General features: G+C 39.4%; 1 protein-coding gene across 3 annotated transcripts in view; it reads right to left on the reverse strand.

The window, feature by feature from the left end:
* INPP4B (inositol polyphosphate-4-phosphatase type II B) overlaps positions 1-7,975 on the reverse strand; it is an 855,326-nt gene extending 847,351 nt beyond the window's left edge. For all 3 annotated transcript variants that reach the window (XM_030917305.1, XM_030917317.1, XM_030917321.1), the window contains exon 1: positions 7,657-7,975. The gene's annotated coding sequence lies outside the window, so the exon portion shown is untranslated. The remainder of the gene's footprint in view (positions 1-7,656) is intronic.
* Positions 7,976-18,906: the final 10,931 nt, after the last annotated feature.

Below are 18,906 nucleotides of genomic sequence, written 5' to 3' on the forward strand. Positions count from 1 at the left end.
ACAAAAAGCAGGCACTCATTTTTCACACACATACACACACACATAATATATCTCAACTTATCTAAAAGAATCACAGAAACCCTAGAAGTTAATATGATATAATGCTAACAATATTGTCTTTTGATGATTTTTTTCTGACTCTTTAGGCTTTTCTTTACTTGCCATTTTTTTTTCAATGGAGACTTATTACATTTATAATCAGAAAAATAGTGAGTAGGAAAAAAACGAAAGAAATCCTAGAAATTGAGTAGAAGCCAACTGTATCAATTATTTCTCATTACACTAATCTGAGTGTATACTATTCTTTGCTCCTACCCAAAATATAAAATGGGAAAAAGGATATGAATAGCATGAATAAATTGAGAGGCAGTCTTTAAAACATACCCTATGAAAAAATATTGCAGTATATTTCAAAAAAAGTCAAAAAAGTATGTATCTAATATTAAGAAAATTATACATATGCTTTGCTGCCTATATAACTTGCAAGTATAAAAATCATGCCATGGCATAAACCCTTTAGGTACAAATTACAAATTTTTTTATAATGGAATTATATTTGCTTTTAGATACTTAATGTCACAAAGATTCATACATAGTGGTTATCATCAATTTTTTTTAATCTGAAAACATTCTATTCATTTAAAACTTCAACTCTATATGAAATCCAAAAGGTGTATTTCAGGAGATCCATGACATTCTCCAAAGGTAGAACCAAATAATTTCTCAGATTCCCAAATTCTCAAACACACTCACCACAGACAGCCCTAGAAAGTGACAAAATTTGTCAACCAGTGCATCAAGTTCATGGGGGTGTGGCTGCCAGGCCATTGGCTGGGCTCACTCACTGAAAGTTCAGTCTCCAAAAGGATGTGACTTAAATTCACACCACAGTAAAATTATAGCTTACTATATGTCATGTACCTTTAAAGAGGATGGTAAAATCTTTACTCATGTAAAGCTAAGTTCTTGCATTCCATTGGTCTGCTATATCTACAATGTATGCCACTTATAAAAGTAAAACTTTGGCTAGGTCTGGTAGGCTCATGCCTGTAATCCCACCACTTTTGAAGGCTAAGGCAGGTGGATAACCTGAGGTCAGGAGTTCGAGACCAGCCTGCCCAACATGGTAAAACCCCATCTCTACTAAAAATACAAAAATTAGCCTGGCATGGTAGCATGCACCTGTAGTCCTAGCTACCCAGGAGGCTGAGGCAGGAGAATTGCTGGAACCCAGGAGGCAGAGGCTACACTCCAGCCTGGGCGACAGAGCAAGACTCCATCTCAAAAAAAAAAAAAAAAAAAAAAAAATGACATAGAACATAAACTGAAGTCTATACCTCAATCATGTAACAAATTCAAGTACTTTATCTAATGCCAAGAGTTTGGACTTTTAAAGTAAAATATGTAGTGTTTTTACTATAGTAATTATTTTTTAAATTTTCCTTTTTATGGTAACTGTATTTGTAAATAACTGCTTCGCAAGTCTATTTCTTTTGATGTAACTTCTAAGGTTTGCTTCCAAAAACTCTTAAGAGGGAAAATGTGAGTGGGAATGTAAATGAAATGAGAATGGCCACGATTTGACAATTATTGAAACTGGCTGATGGGTATATGGGAGTTCATTGTACTACTCTATTTTCCACCTTTGAAATGTTACATAATAAAAAGCTTTTAAAAAAGGAAATGCATTTCTTAATTATGCCAATTTGGGTTCATTAACTTATTTTCTTTGTTCTCCATTCTTACAATAGCCACATCCAGTGAAATGGCTGAAATGTCCACCACACTGATCTTGAGGACATTCCAACCAGACACTTAAACGATACAGAGAATGCATTCTGATGCACAGATGACAGAATAAATTAATTTACTCTGCTATGTCCCATAATTTAATTATTCAGCCAAAGGCAGGGGTGTATATATCCAGATTAACCAAGAAGAAATAGTAAAACAAGTTTCAGCTGTCATTGTTACCAATAAATTATAATATTGCATGGCTGATTCAGTTTGGTCATTGGTTACCAGGTCATCACTATAACAGAGAACATTAGGGGATCTGCTGAAGCGTCACTGAGGTAATTTGCATTTTTTCTGCATTCTTCCAAGGGCAATACAACAGAAAAAATTAATAATTATAGTCTTTGACTCCTAGAAAAAAAGAATTTGCTCAGCAGATGCTGTGAGGGGATTAGGATTGAAAATGCAAATGGTTAATACAATGTCTATTTTAGAATAATCATATGTTTTTTTCTATCATGTTCATTTAATTTTCTTTTTTCCTTTCTCTTACCCAGACACAAATAGAATTTTAGCATGTTTAATTTAATTAATTCCTAACAGTTCCTCACATAAGCAGACCTCACATAAAAGCAGAGTGTGTTAAATATTACAATCAAATCTTTAAAGTATTACTCATAATTGATCTTCTGACTATACTACTAAGAATTTAGGTGCCTGTTGACTTTAATTTTATTAACTCACTATGATATAAATAAATTATGTTTAAAAGAAAAGCTTTTAAAAAATGAATATACTGTACTTACAATGACTCAAGGTTTCTAAGCATTGCACACTGCCACCTAGTGCTGAATGTCTCTTTAACGCCAAATGCATAATGGATGTCTTCAACAAAGTGGAAATGCTGTATTTTAAACCAAATTTATTCAGAATGACAGGTCTAAAATAATTTATTCATAATTTCTTCAAAATAAGAATGCTATTGGAAGTAAATGAAATGACACATACCATAAAATCACACCTATCTCAAATTAAAATTTAAAAGATCTGAGTGGACTAGTTAATATAAAAAATTGCAAGTTTTGTTAATAAAGACATGCTGTCTTTTTAAAAACAAAGTGATTTGCAGGTTGCGTTAATGAAGGCAAGAAATTTTTACTTTTTTTAAAAAAGTGATTTTTAACTACTGTGCATCAACTATGCAACTATTCTCTTATGAATGTGATGCGTGCTCATTTCTAAGCGGAATATGTGGTTATCTAGCAAGTTTTGCATAAGAAGATATTGAAAAAGACATCACAGAGTGTTATCACTAATAGTACTTTAAAGATTTCCTGAAGATAGCCATAATCTCCGTGCACCTATAGGTTCTAACTTCAATTGAAGATCCCACTGGTTTTTAGTCCTACTTTATTTTTATTTTCCCAGCATTGAATGGTTTTTGTGTTTTGGTTGTTCTAGTGGCTACAGCTCATCTCTGATCTTTTGGCTAAGAAATCAAAGCCCCATGAAAATGAATGAGAACCGTTTTGAAAGAACTAAAGGAAAGATTGCTATTGATGGTCAGGGAGTATATTCCATTTGATTCACTGTATTCTAAAGTGGTAGTCCCCAAGTCTGATCTACTTAATGCACTACAACTATCTATTCTAAGAACTAAGGTGAAAGGTGAAAGGCTCATATTTCAGTCAAATTTTTCATAGTAAAAAATATTAAGATGATTTCCTGTAAATCATTGCCACTTAACATTGAAAAACTCACACTCTCTTTTGAGAAACATAAAAATCTCGAAGTTCTCCTTCAAAGCTATTCAAAATGTATAAATAAATGATCTATTATAAACAACTAGTAAATGAAAATTTTAAAAAATTATTTTCTTTTGATCTTGGAAGATACTTTACATCGATGCTGTTACTCCAATCATTAGAAGTCAGCATGACAATTTAAGTTGTCTGTGTATCTCACAAACTTTTCTATCCTTGTGAAACAACAAAGAACAACATTGAGTAATTTCACCATTATTTGTTGCATTGCTTTATTTTCATAACCAGAAGAGCATGTAAAGATAGGTAGACATAGATAGATGATAGATAGATAGATAGATAGATAGATAGATAGATAGATAGATAGATAGATAGATAGATAGATAGATACTCTCCTTTTAAGGGAGGAGATGTTGCCCTCATTCCCTTGAATATTATTGATTTAGATAATTCCCAAAGAAATGTATCATCAAAACTACATGATTTGAAAAACTTCTCAAAATTTCCTTTAATCAGTTTAAACAAATTACTGCCAAATCTGTTTCACTTAGTTCTGCATAGGGCTATTTAAAGACTTTCAATACACAATCAGGAAACCAAGTTGGCATGGCTGCCTAATACAGAAGATAGAATTTACTCAAAATATTGCAATTCAAGAAACTTAGTTTGAAATATATTATTTGAGGACACACACTGTATTGAAACCCAATTCACATCATGTTGGAATGATATCTATCATAACAGCTAATGTTTGGTGAAATTACACAGTCCATTAAAAAAATCTAAAGTTCTGGCTCCTAGATATTCCATTGGCCTTATGGTATGCCATTGATAGTGAGATACTTCCAAGAATATATATATTATATATTTATAAATAATAATCCTAACGTAACATAATATACTGGATATACATAATCCATATATATTATATATATAATATAATCCATAAAATTTCCTAAACATTTTAAATGTTTCTTTTAATCTACAAGATAGTGAAAATACATTTTAAAAAATAAACTAACACACCTTGATTCAAGTGACAATTGTGTCTGAGACTGAAAGAGTAATTAAAATTTTTGCACATATCTTAATGTCTTTTCCAGTTATATACTGATCTTTTCTAGGTATATACTGATCTAAAGTTTTAGAACTCAAAGACTATATGTACCTTGCACAACAAAATTCAATCATAGCATCATCATTTGGATTTATCTAAAAATAAATGTTTAAACTAAAATTGTTTAATAATCTCATGTCTGAAGCCTAAATATTATAGTATATATGATTAGAGTATGCTCCAAAGAGTTCTCTAATCAAAGGTTTCTAACTCGACATTTTTTGAAAGTATTAACAAAATGGCCTATGGAAAGATTCCTTAAGGCTTTAGAAAGATATACAGGACATGTTGAAAAACTAAGGTACATAATACAGAAGAGACTCATACAGCTTTCACCTGAACATTTAACTTGAGATTATTTAAAACAGGGCATTTCTATCTATTAAAATCCTCATAGTTGTGAAAGACAAGAATTTATTTTATACAGATTAGGTATGATATTTGTATACCTAATATTAGTACTACTGGGCATTACTCACTACGAAATAAGAAAATGTTATAGATATTCAATAAGCATTTTACTTACTAATTATGATTCCACAATTTCTTTAACTTTTTGTTCTCAGATGTCAAATACTTACCTAGAAACGGCCACTCATTTGGCTGCTATGAGTTTTAAGATCAGTTGGCAGGGTTTTTTTCTGTCTTTCAGAGAATTGCCATCTTGGGTTCTGCCTCAAGGTAGTGAAAGGTAACTTTGTTACCCATCTGGGGATTTATAGTACTTATACTAGAAGATACTCCAAGGTTTCAGAAAGGAATTAATTACTTTCAAGTTGCACAGTTTAGAACAAATATCTGGCTTTTCCCTAAGCTTAATGATTTTCCATTTCACACAACTAAAATATAATAGCATTATTTTATAAACAAGTTTACCTGATGACTCTATGATATTAGAGCCATTTAGTGTTTTGACAAAAATCTTATGAGAAATGAAGTCATTCAGTTTGCAGCCCCAAACTGAAGCTCGAACACAACATTTTAAAAATATTTTCTGCCTATACCTTTGACTGCGTGCTACTTTAAATAGAGGGACAAGACTAAATGGTCTATCTGGTTGTTCTTATACTTTATAAAGAGTCAAAGGCAAATTTGAGTTATAAATATGCACATCATAATGATCATTAGTTTATCACAAATAAATATTGATTTGCTTAATCAAAGAGAATACTCTCCCAGAATAAGGGCAGTATTTCAATCAGCAAACATGTTTCTTAATGACACTGAGCATTTAGCCTATCTTCACACACACATTTCATAACCTTTCAAGGACAATCTTCTAAATCACATTTTAAAGAAATACACTGAAAAAGCAATACATTTTGCAATAGCATTTTACATTACTACAAATTCATGAAGTTCAACCTTTAATGCCCATGTACCTTTCACAAAACTATTGATCATTTCCTATCAATGCTTTACCGGATTATATCACGAAGGAACACATAATGCATGTATGTGCATCAATGCACAAAGGAGAGGATGCATTTCTTTGTATACTATGTGAACTGACAATGCTCACTTGCCCAGTCCTTGCTTTACTCAACTTCTTACACATCATCAGCCATCTGCCCTGTTGATGATTCCTTGCACCTTTTGTGCTGCTTTATCATTGAGTCAGATTACTACCATTTCTGGTCCAGAACGCATTAAGAAAATTCCTTTTTCAAGCAAGGTCTTTGAAATGTAGTTGTACACCTATAAAAGAACTATCTGGAGCTCATCTTGAGAGAGAGAAGATGAATTTATCCTCTGTCTTTAGGCTTTTTCTTACAGAGCCACACCTTTATAAACAAGTTCTGTCTGTCATACTGAGAGGAAGGAGATACTCAAAATGTAACATCTGGAGTCATAAAATGTAATGACCTCAAATAACATTCTAGAAAGAGAAATGAAAACTAGTTCTAGTTAGGGAGAACATAAAAGTAAAAGGAGCAAACTTACATCATTAAAACAAGAGTAATAGAAAACCCTACCGGGTTTTTCCAGTAACTTTTGTGCAGCAGCAGCAACAACCTAATCAATATGTGCTTCCTCACCCACTTGTCCCCGAAGAGAAACTGCTGGGCCCCTCTCCACCGCCTCCTCAGGAGCAGAAACTATTGCCCCCAAGGAAGGGAGAATTCGGAAGCGTGGGAAGGGGGAAAAACAGGTATATGTGGTTCTAGCATCCTCATCTTCATATCAGCTACCAGCCTGAAAGTACATTCAGGAACCAGGCTCCCAGACATTCTCCGGCCCTGGGCCCTGCCAGAGGTGCCAGAGAGCTTGAGGAGCCTGCGGCATAGTTCTCAGACCCGAAACAATGACCTCCCCCCTCCAAACCCAGGCACTCTCGCACCAAGGCCCTAACCTCTCAGCGAGACCTCTTTGGGGTAGGACAAGAGATGCTGCCTGATGGCCGAGAGAAGACATGCCAGGCTTCTCTGCCAGAATGAGTTGTTGAGGGTGGGATGAAGGTGGTCAAGGAGATGGGCTATTTATTTTTAAAACAAAAAAACAAGGCAACCGGGACCCCCAATATCAGTCACCCTCACTCCCCACCACTGTCCCTATTCCTTAAGGACTTCGGAGGCCGGCGGCGGCAGCTTGCGATCATCAGGATTCGGAGTGAGAGCGAGTGTGCCCGGGCCAACCTCAGCGTCTCTCAGGGACAGCGCAGGTGGGCGCAGCCTTGGAAGGTCAGCGAGGCCAGAGCTCAGAGTTCCACGGGGACCCGGAGAGTGTGCGTGTGTGAGTGAGAATGCGAACACGCGCGCTCGCCAGGCGGAGGGACGCTCGGCGAGAGGGTAGGCGCGGTGACAGGGGTACCCCAGCAGTCAAGGAGAGACAGCACAACCCACCCTTTAAGCTAAAGAGCTGGAGGGGTGATGGAGGCTGCAAGACTGAGAAACTTGATGCAAAACAGACAGGCTTCCCCCACGAAGACGTGCCGCCACGCTCTCAGACACGCTCCCTCGCCTCCCGGATTACCCACCATGAGCCACTCCACCCTGCAAAATTCCCCACCGAGCCCTAGGATCCCAGGCGGGTAATTACCTCTCCCGGAGGCGGAGTAGGGGGCGGCAGCAGCAGCAGACACTTTTAGCCTGACTTTCCTGCGTTCGCTTGTGAGCGTGTGCGCGCCCAGGAGGAGCTGTAACCTGCTATTTATAGACCGAAGCCTCAGCACCCGGGGCTGAGAACCCGGAGGAAACTAGCAGGCGGCGGTGACGGCGCAGGGCGCGGGCCGCGGCTTCGCGAGGCTCCAGCAGCTCCCCCAGCCTCTGGTTTCGGCCGCGCTCCCTGCTCGCTCCACGCCTGCCAGCCCCGCGCGCGCCCCAGAGAAGTTGTCACCAGCGCGGCTGGCTCTCCGGCTGCTCACACGCCCCCTGGCACAATTGCTACTTTCTTCCCCCCCCAACCCCCACCTTCCCCGCTCCTCTTCCTCCTCCTCTGCTCTCTCCAAGCCGTCTCCTCCCAATGTCACCAGCGATCGAGTAGAGGCGGCCGCGGCAGCGACAGTCGCGCAACTGGCGCAGCTCGCTTCCCGCTACTGATAGAGCGGAGACGGTGGCCCTGCTGCCCACCCCGAAATCACCACGCTGGCTCCGTGTGCTGACACCCCGCACCCCGACCCCTTTCTGCGGTCCCTCTGCCGGCTAGGTCCGACACCCAGACTGGGCTGTGGGATAACCGCTACCGCGAAGAGGGGGTCCCGAGGCCGCCACGCTGCCGCGGGGGCAGGAGAAACCACAGAGAAAGAACCCGCGGAGGAAGAAAGCGCCCCAGACCCCGGCCTGTGGCAGCGCAGTCCCCAGACCGAGGGGTTTTTTGAAGGGGCTTGGAATCCCTGCTGTCACTGCCTGCGTCTAGGCATCCATTCAGGCCCGCATGACCCCCGTCTGCAGCCGCGCCGGGACCCCTGTCTCTTGCCTCTCCTCCCCCTTGCCCCGGGCGGAGGTAGGGCTGGGGAGACCAGCTTAGAACAGCCCTCGGCCACCCACCGCCAGTCCCCACGTCGCGGCGGGTGACTGAGGCCGTGATGCTCCCAACTAGCCTGTGACATGCCTTTGATATCCCTGGTGCATGGGGACAAATCCGCCCTGAGTGTGTTGGGGTATCAGGAAAACAGGGTATGTAAGCAAGCAGTCTGGACGGAGACTAAAACTCCCCCACTTCCTAGCCAACAAGCCCACAGGTGAAAGCACGCACCCTGTTTATTCCGGGCCGTGTAGGGTGTGGGGCAAATGACTCTCCCCATCTGCGCCTTACAGGTGCCACCTGGCGGCTCTCTCGGAAAGGTTTTGATGGAGCCGTTCAACGGTAAAGGTGCCCAGAGTCAGCCCATAAAGACACCCCAGCCCTTCTCCCTGAGGGCATTTTAAATTCACAGTTTAAATAAAGCAGTGTACGAATGCTTGTACACAAGTGTTACATTTGCCATGCAAAAAGACTGGAATCTCAAAGTCAGGACAGTGAAATCAATTTGGGTTAAGTCGGGGCTTAACAGTTTCACAAACTAGGAAGCTGTATGTACCCCCAGCTGTCACCCCTGCTGTCACTGCCTGCATCTAGGCATCCTTTCACTCCTCAAACATTTGATCATCACATTATAAGCCTTGGCAGTGAGGACAGGGACTTTGGGGGGTTTTTTGTTTTGTTTTTGTTATTTTGGAGGGGGGAGTTGTTTGTTTGTTTCATTTATTTTTCTCACCACTCTGCTCCCAGAGCTTGGGACAATAACTAATATTCTGTAGTTTCAATAAATGTTTATAGAATCAATTAATAAACACTATAGGCCAGAAATTGCTTGGCGCCTCTGAAGCCCTTCCTTTTGCTTCTCTTCAAGCTTTTTCTCCTATGCTCAGCCTCTATCCCAAGTGAGCTGAATGCAGAGAGATAGGAGAGTGAGGAACAAATAAATAAACCCTGTCAAGATGTGGATCAGCTTTGGGAAGCCATCACACAGTTAGATTTCTCCTCCATGGGGCAGCACTGAACACACCCATCTCCAAGCAATGGGTAAGTTCTGTTCATAGAGATCTGCTGGAAAGATGATAGAACTTTCTCACTGGGCGGTTTCTGATTTTTCTCACAAGAGAGAGATTGAAATAATATCAGGACATTAGGATGTCAGAGCTTTGCTACTAAATTGGAAATATAGTTAACATATCTGTCCTCTAACTTTAAGTGGAAGTGTGTGTGTGTCTGTGCACATGTGTGTGTTTATGAAGACTACAGCAGCAATGCCAGAAATATCAAACCATACCTCCTAAAAGACTGAGTGGTAAATAAATGCAGTTACTGATTCTATGGAAATGAGTTTCAAGTGAGATGCTTAGATGACCCTATTATAATTAAAGTCCAGACATGGACCATGCTGCTAAAGTCCTTTTACAGGACGGCTGAGAAATACGTGACTTACTTATGCATAACATGTAAGAAGTTTGAATTCTGGGAAAAGAGAGAATATGAATCAGGATGCCATCAGATGCATGTAACACAAGGCATTTTTTAAAATCCACCAATCATCCTGATATTTACCTTTTTTAGTTATTTGATGGCTTTTTGCTTGAATAAGCCTGGAGGATTCGGATGCTTCCATGGTTTAATAAACTCATTCAGCATTCACTTTTACAAACCTTGAACTTTTGCCCACTTGTACCCCCAAAACATAACTCCATTTGCCAATGAAGGACAAAACATTTTTCATCTCCTTTTGAAATATCTTTGTAGGGCCAGAAGTCAAAGGTGATTCTCTGCAGGTGCTTTGCTGTCTAAAACAGTAAAATCAAGCCAGGATCTACAGGGCTGTTGTCACACTCTCCTTTGCAGTGAAGCAGCCTACACTCTCTCCATAGATTCATTGTTCCTCTAGATTTTTATCTCAGGTGAGATTAATATGACATCATATCTACACTTTTATGATCCTTCACTATTCAAAATCTCTTCTAGAATATAGCACCATGCATCATACAGGTTTTTTAATGCTTATTGAGTTATGTTAACGATAACTCATAAAGTAAGTCTTTGTTTTCATCTCAATTTTTAAAAACTTAAACATTACAGAAACTCTGTTGTGTATACCTTAGCATCATTTCTTGTGTGTATGATTGTGTGTGTATGTCTGTGTGTATTTAAATTAAGGGGATGTTGTTAGAAATAAGAACTAACTTAAGTAAAAAGGGTAAATTATTGTAAAGATACTTGGCTGCCCCATGGAACCCCAAAACAAGAATGCAACTGGGCACTAGGAATGACTGGAAACAGAGACAGGCCATTAGAAATTTCTCTGTCTCTTTTCCCCCACTACACTAACTGTTCCATTCTGTATCTCTCTCCTCTTTCTCTCTCCCCTCACACACATTGTCTCTCTCTGCTTATCTGGTGTGCACTAAAGTGCATGGTTGCTAACGACTCTTAAACTTTATAACTTGTGAACCAGTTCCAAATTCTCCAAGTACTGTGATTCTTCCAGCTACCAAACCCCAGCCAACAACCTTGGCCAAGGATAGTAATCAAGTGACATTTTCATAGTACCTACGTAGAAATTAGGTAGATTAGAATGGTAGGCTGAAGAAGAAGAAAAAGATGAAAATTCCCAAAATGAGGGGAGGAATACAGGTCATTCCTTACCACTACTATCTCCTATTCCTGGTTGTTTCATGAACATTGACACAAAAGCCAAAAGAAAGTAGGAAAAAGAAATATTAAAAAAGCAATAATTTCTATGGTGTATTAATGCATATGCATGTTTGAATATTGAATAAGATGGAATGCTTCTTACTGCTGGTAGTGCTCGAAGATAGCTGTTCCCAGTATAAGTAGCAGTATGATTTTATGATCTCTTAGCGTGGGACTGGGTGAGTATGAGGAAGAAATCAAGTTTTTCATAGACAGTTTACTTTAGCTTCTTTTTTCATGGCAAATTAAATAAGAGATTTTTAAAAGAAAACAAATGAGTGTTCTACAATTTTACATTTATTGAAAATAAACATTAGTGGCTCTCTCACTTTGCATAGTATATTTGTAAAATTGTATGTAAATCATATATTTGAAATCGAGTCATATTTCAAATATAATACAGTGGTGAATCTTAACATTTTTGCTGTCATAAATCCATTGGAGAATTTGAGGAGAGTTGTGGACTCATTTTCCAGAAAAATATGAGCATGCACACACACAGTTATAATGGGATGTTATATGACATATTTATTCGAGATCTGGAACTTAACACTTCATATTGCTTTTGTCTTCCCCCAGTCATTTCTATTTGAACAAATGAAATAAAGACTCCAGATTCTTAAACAAAACCTTCAAAATGCCCAGTATGTACACGTCAAAAAATGGATTGGGGTGGGGAACATATATGAACGCAGGGAACTAGCTCCCTCTTCCACCAGCTCCTGCTCCAATGAGACCTAACTAAGCTGTAGTAGGAAATGAAGATTGGGCTCTTAGAAGGACGGGAGAGAGTTATAATGTGGGGAATGCTGTATTTGTCCACTAGGGCTGCTATAACCTATTACCAACAGGTTTGGCGACTTACACAATAGAAATGTATTTCTCACAGTTCAGGAGGCTGTAAGTCAAAGCCCGAGGAGTAGGCAGGTTTGCTTTCTGAGGCCCGTCTCCTCGGCTTGCAAATGTAGCTGTCTCGCTGTGTCCTTATGTGGTCTTTCCCGTGTGGATGTGCAGCGCTGGTATCTGTGTGCGTCTAAATTTCCTCCTCTTATAAGGACACCAGTCAGACTGGATTAGGGCCTGCCCTAATGGCCTCTTTTTAATGTGATTGTCTTTTAAAGACCCTATCTCCAAATGCAGTCATATTCTGAGATACTGGGTGCTAGGGTTTCAACATATGAATTTGATGGGGACAAGATTCATCCCATAACAAATGTGCACTATAACAAACTCCAGGAAGGGTCTAGGGGTGAAGTTTGAATATAAATTTCTCCCTTATGTAAAGAGGACCCAAGAGTAAAAATATTTGTACTGTTTTCCCCTTGGAGTATCGAGAAGGCAAGGGTGTAAAGTGGGAATATACATGCTAGCATGCCTTATCTAGATCCTAAAGGGCCAACGATCCCTGAGCTTTTGTTGCCTAAGTGATGAGGAAGAGACTGTGGTTCCTTTGGGCTATAGGAGGCCTGGAAGTTAGTCAGGAGTGACAGCCAGCAGGACAGGTAATCACCAAGAGGTCCCCTGGGAGGACAACCAGATTAAATGCCAAGGAAAGGGCATGGTCTGTCTATGGAAACATAGAGGTGTGACTACAATTGCCATGGCAAAGACCTCAGAAGAGTCAGTGGCTACGCACTAGAGTAATGCCATCTTCATTCACACCTGTAGAATGGAAGCCAAGTCAGCTCTTCAGAAAATGACAGACATGTACCCCAGTGTCACAATGCTGCATAAGTCTCCCCTGCACCAACAAGCTGCCCTGGAGGTAAAGAAGGAAAAAGGGAGGGGCAGCAATACTTAAACTGAGTAAGTTTTAAACCAGGGTAGACTTGGTTTAGCTTACTGGATACAACTAAGAAAACTAAATTAACTTTGCTGTTTCTGAGTACAAACAGGGGCTTAAAATTAAGTTAAATTTATGGTAGAAAAATTATGTTCCATTTTTAACCCAAGGTTTAAAACTCAACTGATATCCTTTTATATTTCATGTTTTAATGCCTTCTCAGGAAGCCCATAGATACCCTGAATAGCATCTATGATTCCATATTAAGAATATTTGTCCTAGATGATCTGATTCTTTAAATCTGGCTGTAGGAAAAATATTTTTAACTGAAAAATGCCTGCTAATAGGTATAATTCTCCACTGACATGTTGTTTGAAATGCTATTTCCGTGTTTTTTTTTTTTTTTTTTTTTTGAGATGGAGTCTTGCTCTGTCACCCAGGCTGGAGTGCAGTGGCGCCATCTCGGCTCACTGCAAGCTCCACCTCCCGGGCCTGGGTTCACGCCATTCTTCTGCCTCAGCCTCCTGAGTAGCTGGGACTACAGGCTCACGCTCAGCTAATTTTTTTGTATTTTTAGTAGAGATGCGGTTTCACTGTGTTAGTCAGGATGGTTTTGATCTCCTGACCTTGTGATCCACCCGCCTTGGCCTCCCAAGGTGCTGGGATTACAGGCGTGAGCCACCGTGCCCGGCCCTGAAATGCTATTTTCTTAAAGAGAGTAGTATCTGTAAGTTACAACATAATAGCTTACATAATTATGTTTAGCAAATGCCAGAAAAAGAATAAAATCACAAATGGAAAAATTATAGATAATGACTAGATAAAGATAGCTATATTCAAATTTAGGGGGATTGAAGGTGACAGTATTATGCTGCTTCATTTCAAGAAGTAGGAAGCTTTTTTTTTTTTTAACAGAAGTCTTCAAAAAAGAAAACATCTGAGTTAATTCTTTTTCTTACTCTCCCCATTTTCATCCAAACACTTTTTTATTACCTAATTATGTCACTAAGAGCATAAAATGGAAAAGAACCTTATATATCAGACACATTTTTAGGAAATATTTGTGGTAATCAGGGAGATTGATGGGAGCCACTCGTTCTTTCCAGAAGTGAGCATCTTACCTCTGAATATTTTGTTACACTTTGTTCATCAATGTCTCTATCTTATCTTCCACACTTAAAGACATAAATAGATTCTTCTCACCTATTTTCAAAACTTTCTCTATATCTAATCATCTTGTCAAAATACCATCCCGGGTCTCTTTTCCTTGGTGTAATACAGCTCTGCCATCTCCTGGTGACCTGACTTTGGCTGAAATAGACCAACTGTAATCACCAGAGCAAGTCAGAAGAATTGGTCAGATGTCAGAAGATACTAGAACCTCTTAGTTAAACCTGTATCTCTGGAAAGTCCTCTCCTTCATTTGTTCATCAAAGCAAAATTTGTGCTTCAGATCTGGACAAATTAGGGCTCCATTCATGGTGCCACATTCACCAAGTGCCTTAAAATTTCTGAGTCTCTGTTTCTTTATCTGTAAAACTAGGGATAATAGTCCCTTCCTCCTAGAGTGACCAAAAATCCAAGACACTGTGAGGACATGACCTGCTGTCCATCTTGTGCTACTTTTTCTTACCCATAATCTTTTGCTAAGACTGAAGAAGATGGGCATGGACGTGGCAACAGCAGTGCCCTCATGAAATCCTCCAACGTTTGTGTTCTAGGCTAGCTATTTCACCATTACCTACACCTCACAATTGTCATAGAAATATTGGTCCACAACTGTGAACAGTAACACACTTCTGGAGAATCTGGCTAAAGTCTTTGCCATATGAGAGAAGAATTTTCCACATAGTTTGTTATGGAGACTCTCGGCAGAACCACTTCTAACTCTCAGTTTACCTTTACAACCCTCTTTCCTATATCTTCAATTCAGTTCTAACAAGTGTTCACTGAGCATCTACTACTTGCCACAAATTGTGCTTGGCTCTGGGAATAAAAAGGTGAAAAGGGCACACATTGTGTCTTCCTTGTTTGGTAGAATTAGAGTTGATTTTCATAAACCTATCTTCTATTATTTATTTCCTATTTGGTTTACTCTAACATTATATTTATTGAGTGTGTGAAAGTTATCAGTATCAAAATGGAATGTGCATGTGCAACCCTGATGTGTCTGTGTGTGTCTAAATTTCCTCCTTTTATGTGGATGCTGGTCAGATTGTATCAGAGCCTGCCCTAATGGCCTCATTTTAATCTAATCATCTTTTAAAAATTCTATCTCCAAATACAGTCACATCCTGAGGCACTGGGTGCTAGGGCTTCAGCATATGAATTCTGGGGTGAGAGGGACACAGTTCAGCCCATAACAGGTGTCAAACACTAATGTTAAATTAAGAAAAAAAACCTCCCTAACAAATAGAGCTGGGGAAACCCATGAAGAAAGGGTTCCCACACTACTATGCCTCACAATAAAAACTGTCACAAAGAGTTCTGTAAAAAGCACAACCTGGCACAAAGGCCATCACAACCTTGCACAAAAAATAGTTCTGCATGGACATCTGCCTCGCAACTGCTCATTCAACCCAGCCTGGCATCATCCTTGGTATTGGTATTTGTAGCCAAATAATATCATTTCGAATCAGTTGTGTAATCCTCCTCATTTGTCCTTTAAAAACCTTTGACTTTCTTTTCCGTCCTGAATATGCACATGGTTTACTATGAAATGCACACATATTCCCATTGCAATGCTCTATTCTCAAATAAGTAACTTTTTCTTTAAGGGAGCCTCTCTATGTTTGTTACTTAGGTTAACAGTGTTTAGTACACACAAGGTAAGGGGATGTGGCAGCACAGGTATGCGCAGATAATTTAGTTGAGGGGACAAGGCAAGTATACAAATAGGTACAAAATGAAGTGAGATATTATGTGTCAATAGAGTAAGCGAAAGTGCCATGAATATTAGAAGGCAGGAGAAACCAAATCGAGTTGGAAGGATCAGAAAAATCTTCATGCAGTGGCATTTGATAGATGGAGGATTTCAGGGAACATAATTGGCAGGCATCCCAACACAGGCATGAGTAAGGCCCTCCTGGTAGACTTATCCTTCAGGTCTGATTGGAACATTACCTACTCTGCGAAGACTGCCCGGTTAATCCTTTTCTGTGGTCTTCTAGCACAGCATTTTAGTTGGTTGTATCTCTTACTGCACTGTATTTGTTTAACCATTTGTCTCCTTCACTGGGTTGCAAGCTCCTCCTAAGAGTAAAACCATGTTTTATTTAGGTTTATGCAACAGATGCAAAGGCCCCAGAAAACTCTGAGAGCTTGGAATCTGGGGAATGTTGTATTTATTTATTTTTAAGGGAAATTAGATCCAATTTGAACTTCTCACTAACTTGTTGAAAATCTGTCAGTTTGGGGAGTCCTCTTTGGCTGTCTTGGACTCCACGTTTGGATAAGGATCCACACCGCAGATCAACACCTTCTGATCCACAGTTTTCTCAGCACCCTTCCCTGCTCCACAAGGTCATCAGAAACTTTGCATCTCTGCATGGCATACCCATCTGGACACTTCCCTCTGCCAACACTCTCTAATATGTTACACCATGCTGGATGTGAGACTTCTGAGACCCGTTGTGTTTGGAGTTCTTCAAATTGTGTCTTGTTGTATCTACTCTCTCCCACTGCCAATCAACCTGTAAGGATGAACAAGGAAAAGTCACAATTCTCCTGCCCTTCCTCCTCCTCATTTTCTGCCATTTCTCCTCTCCCAGCTTTCTGCTTTCCCACCCTATTTGCCAAGGCTCCTATATCATCTCCTCCTCTTTATCTGTTGTCATTTGTGCTACCCTTTTATGGGACCATAATGAGAGAGTAGATTCAGAGAAAAAATTTGGTACCACAAGGAGAAAATTCATCTTGAATACTTCAAAAGTAGTATCCAGTGTTACACAAATATGTGGCTGTGTATGTATGTATATTGTGTATGCACGTGTGGAATCGCTAACTCTTTTAAAACTTTTAACATTCCAGAGTAACTTGTTTTATATACACTGAAGTGTTTGTAACTACAGCATACTCCAGAAAAATGTAAAGTTACAGATATTTTTCTTTGTAAATAGAATGTAAGCTTCACACAGAATCACTGTAACATTCTCTAAGTTAAAAGCTGAGAAATCATTATAGATAGCTCAAAAATGTTTTTCCTTTGAAACACAGCAATTATGGGCAAATAAGATCATTTGAAACCTAAGGAAAAAGTTGAGAAAATTCATCAATGTGAATAGACAACCAAAGACAACCATTTTATTTGGCCTAAAATGAAGTTACATTTTACGGGACTGAAGTTTAGCTTCAGGAAAGTTATAATAAAAACAAATAAGTGATTCACTTAGTGCTTTCTGTAATATAAAAATAAACTTCCCCCTCCATCTGAGTTATCCTTTTCTGGTTTTATACCCAAAAGCTCTAGCTGAGAGTAGACTCAAGTATTTTTTAAAGCTTTGATAGATGGGATATGCCGGGGTGAGTGGGAACAGAAGGCAAGGGAAACACCACTATTTTAAAACTGTGACATTTTATCAAGTTCTCCAAATGGAAGTTTAACTTGAACCACGTGGTCAAATTTTGTTCTATTTTAGGAAAAAGTACTTTGTGGGTTTTTGTAATGGTAAAGTCAAAAAGAATTCTATTCTACAGTGGGAGTTTCAAAATAGTGGGAAGGGGCAAACAGCTCTGTAAGATGATGAAAAGTTTGTCTTCTAGATGATTCTGGGTCCTACCAAATTTCTGAGCATAATGTGTTTTGGAGGAAGGTTTTGAACTGGGGGATAGGGTTAGTGGATAAGGGAGAAATTGGATTTGCCTCTTGCTGGACCTCAAAAGACTTTGGAGGAACGAGACCCCAGGAAGGGAACCCATGACCAAAGGTATTTTTCTTTCAAAACCAGGGAATCCTGCCTGTAACATGTTGGCAGACCAAGTTGCATCCCTTCAGCACCCCCATTTGCTCCACTCCCATATTTTAGCTCAGAATGCTATAGCGGAATATGATAGACTGGGTGGCTTAAGCAACAAACATTTATTGGTCACAGTTTTAGGGGATGGAAACTCCAAGATCAAGGTGCTGGCAGGTTCTGCGTCTTGATTTTTGATTCATAGACAGTCATCTTCTCATCATATCCTCATGTTGTCTCGCCAGACTAATCACTTTTTCAAGCCTCTTCCTTATAAGGTTACTAATCATTCATGAGAACTCCACCCTCATGACTTAATTACTTAATTACTAGCCAAAGCCTCACCTCCTAAGACCACTACATTGCAGATTCGAATTTCAATATATGAATTTGGGAGGAAGGAAAAAACATTAAATCCATGACACTCCCCATCCCATGTACCCTTCACGAAGGACTTTAGAAGCATAGAAGACTAAGAAATCGCCTTTTTGTTTTTCTTCTTCTTCCTCCACTGTCATTCCTTCCTGTGCTTCCCATCCATCTCCCAGGTGTAAAGTACAGTCAGTCACAGAATCTTAGCCTAACCTGGTAACTTGTTCCTTCCCAGGATAGGCAAGGGAGGCAGCAACAGTCTGGAGAGAACAGCCATGGAGTTGGAACCAGAAGATGATTAGTTAAAGGGGCTCTGCAAACCAGAAAAAATGGGTGAAATATAGAAACATTTTTCGAATCAAAAAAAAAAAAAAATACTAGACTTCCGAAAATAAAACAGGATGCCAGCCCTAACTAATCTTGTTTGTTAAAGGAAGTGTGATTCTTGAAAGCTGAAGAAATTGCAAACGTTTGGGTGATAGTTACAAGGAACACAGATATACTGGGCAAACATGA

Source organism: Rhinopithecus roxellana, chromosome 2 (assembly GCF_007565055.1).
Source record: "Rhinopithecus roxellana isolate Shanxi Qingling chromosome 2, ASM756505v1, whole genome shotgun sequence".
In the NCBI taxonomy this organism is placed as follows: Eukaryota; Metazoa; Chordata; class Mammalia; order Primates; family Cercopithecidae; genus Rhinopithecus; species Rhinopithecus roxellana.